A 3,704-nucleotide genomic window follows, 5' to 3' on the forward strand; every position below is an offset into this window, starting at 1 on the left:
ATACTGCTTTCCATATATAAATAATATATGTTATTATTATTCTGTGAAAATTAGTAAATTTCTGAGTCTCATTTAAAAAACACCACCACCTCCCCCCGAGGCTACTGCCTATGAATTATTGACTTAATTTAATTTTACAACATATATATGAGACTACATGATTTACTTTGTGTTTTGTCAATGAAGAAACTAGATTTAGAGTGGCTAAAGATCTTAGTAAAATTTGTTCATCAAATAAATGGCTTTTAAAAAAAATATGCTTGCTTACTTCCAAAGTTTGTATACATTGTTCTCCCCACCAGGTCTTTCCCCTTTCCTTTACACACCCCTCCTTCCACCCACCAAATTGTGTGATCCTATGATTAAGCCCCCATCCCCCAACTTCACCCCACTGTTCCCCTCTCCCCTCCTTGAATCCCTGTACTCGTTCTACAATAATGGTCTTATACAGCATTTGTCTTTATGAGACTGAGTTAGTTCAGGTAGCATAATACTCTCCAGTCCCTCCCTTGTTAGGTGGTAATTTACAGAATCCTTGTTCCTGAGTTCACGTAGTTTTCATTTTGGGGATGTACCGTAATTTCTCAGTCTATTCCATTGTGGTTGGACATTTGTGCTGTTTCCACTTTCTTGTCATGATGAATAATGCTGCTACGAACATTGATATACAAGTCTTCCTTTGTGCCTCTGGTCTCATTTTCTCAGTGTATATTCCTAACAGTGGAATAGCTGAGATATCTGAGTTCAACTTTTTGAGGAAATACCAAACTGTCTTCCAGAGTGATTCTACCATTTTACAATTCCACTAACAGTGTACAAGAGTTTCTATTTTGCCAAATCTTCTCCAACATTCACTACTTGTTGTCCTGTTAAACTTTGCTACTGTTAGTGGAGGGAGCTGGTATCTCATTGTGGTTTTGATTTGCATCTCTCTTATTACCTTTCTTCATGTGTCTGTTGGTCATTTGAATATCTTCCTCTGTGAAAATCTTTCCATGTCTTTATCAGTCTTTTTCTTGTGGAGGCCCTGTAGGATTCTGTAAACAGCTGATATGAGATGTTTGTCTGAAATGGTATAGCCACATGTTTTTTTCCAGTCAGTAGGTTTTCTTTTCACTCTGTTGGAAAACGGTTTTGATGCACAGCAGGATTTAATTTTCAGAAGCTAAGTGGCAAATTTAAGACTAGATATTACGCCATACAAGAGTCTGTATTTTTTTTTATGATTGGTTGTTTTTATTTTAAGGGTCAAAACAGAGAAATGATAATTTGTTATTCATAACAATTCTTAATGTGAGTATAAAAAAATCTTTTAAAAAACCCCACATAGTTATAATTCTTAAGTTCTAGTGACTTTAAATTTAAAAAGAAGTTTTTTTCAAGAGAATTTCAGCTACCAAAATAGCTAAACTTGTTGTTAGGGAATTGCATCATAAAGCCAAACCAAAACCTGCTCCTGGCACCCCTCCACTGAGATTCAAAGACAGTGCACCTTCACTGGAGGAGACGGCCCATGTGTTCAACAAGGAACAGCTGGTGGATTCAAATCATTAACTTTTCTCTTAGCAGCCCGAAGTATTACAGACTACACCACCTTCCTACTAATTCATATTTTAATATCATACACACTATGCATGCACATCTTCAACCTTTTTCAGCATATAATAAAGTTATTACATAAATGAGATTACCATAACTAAAGATGGAGAGCCCTGGGGTGGGAGTGGTTTTCCTTAAGAAACTATTCTAAAAAGCTAAGGAAATATTTATATGTAGATGGAATAATTCTTTTGTGATTATCAAAGATGAGGTGAGAGAGAGAGAGAGAAATTATAACAAATAGGTACTAAATTGGGTGAAGGGAAAGGCATGGTACAATAAGGTAGTCTGACATTGTGATTAATTATATTAAGTAATTGTAGTTAGTGTTTTAAAACAAAATGTAGCACACCCATGTTTATTGTGGCTTTTTCCACAATAGCAAAGTGTTGGAAACCACCTAAGTACCCATAAACAAATGAATGGGTAGAGAAGCTGTGGTATATTCACACAATGGAATACTATGCTGCACTGAAAAACAAGAAACTCATGAAATATTAAACAAAATGGGTGACCCTCGAGGACATTATGCTGAGTGAAATATCTCAGTCACAAAAGGACAAATATTGCATAGGGCTACTGTTGTAAAACAGGACTGACATCATGATTGAGGGGAGACTGAGAGAGAGGGAATAAATAATGTATACTGCATCAAAACAGATGAGGGAGAGAACTGTTTAAAAGCAATAATACATGATTAGGTATTATTATTGTGACAGGAGTCCAGAATGAAGGCTGCACAGTGGAGTGGACTTGGGTTTAGGGATTGTATAACAATGAAAGAATTTTTCTTTTACTTTTCGAAGAGAAGAGTGAATGAGGTGGGGCAGGAAGAAAAAAGCAACAACGAAAGAATGGAAATCCAGTCTCTGTAAGTGTCCATTAAAATTGATAATGAAAAAAGAGGGACATGTTTATAAATGACTGAATGAATAACAAGTATGTTTGGTAAACCTTCATTCAAATCAGTTACAAAAGAAACAATTGGACTGAGAAAGAACATATGAATAGGAATAACTTTACAAGTTTAAGACATGTAAATTCATGACTGCAACTCCAAGTTTCCAGTGAATTGTGTTTTGTGTTACGTGATGTGAAAACTCATCTTTTTATGGAACGATACACTGACTTTCAGAATAGTCAAAGCAGTCGGTAACTCAACACCCCACCGTTTTCTAGTTGAATAAAAGACTAAACAACCGGTAAATGAGTTCACCTCTTAAAAAAATGCCATATTTACACCTGAAATATGACATGAACGTGGAATTTCCTCCTTCTTAAAATGCTGTATCGTGCTACTAAAATATTTGCTATTTTGAAATAGCTGACAAAATGTTCTACTACGTTGTACGAGAAAAGAGATGTGGAGACCACTGCAGAGAAGCAGTGCTGACTCCTTTCTTTGCTGTCAGAGTCTCCTCATTTTTATTTAATTCCTCCATTTAGTCTGTAGAGAGCGGCGTTACCAGCCAAACGGTCTTGCTTCTCTGATGGTTCACATCCACCACCGGCTAAGAACAGCGATGCGTAATCTCCCATGCAATTTACAGCCTCAGAAAACTCCCTGGAAAGGCAGTGATGAGCCGTGGGGTCTGATTAAAACAAGGGTGAAGATGGTATAATCTTCTGTTTCTTGGTTAGCCCCTTGAATCGGTTTTTTCATTATTCTCCTGTTCCCTTTTTTCCTCTGAAGAAGTCCCCTTCCTTCCTGCCTCTTCTGGTTTCCTTTCCTCGTTTTCTGAACGGATTTAACTGACTCCACTAATCTCTTCACCAGCTACTGCTTCACCAGCTCTTCAACAGAGCTCATCTTCCTCCTGGACTCTTGTTGCTAAAACTCTGATATCCAGCACCTAGGTTCAAAATATTGGCATTAAGTTGGAGTCGTTGCTTTTCTTTTTTTTTTTGTGAGACATTTCTTATAGCACTTCATTTTTAAAATTCTTAAAAGAAATGGCTTTTAATTACCAGTTATAAAGGAGACAGGTTTGTTCCTGAACAGTCTAAACTTCCCAAGAAGACTTCCAAAATCCTTATCCCAAGGTAGAGAACAAGAGCTAGCAGATTTTCAAAGTTACTTTTCTCCACTGTTGCTGCTAGTTTCT

This window comes from Elephantulus edwardii, unplaced genomic scaffold, assembly GCF_000299155.1.
Source record: "Elephantulus edwardii isolate Elephantulus edwardi_28Jun2011 unplaced genomic scaffold, EleEdw1.0 scaffold00004, whole genome shotgun sequence".
NCBI lineage: Eukaryota > Metazoa > Chordata > Mammalia > Macroscelidea > Macroscelididae > Elephantulus > Elephantulus edwardii.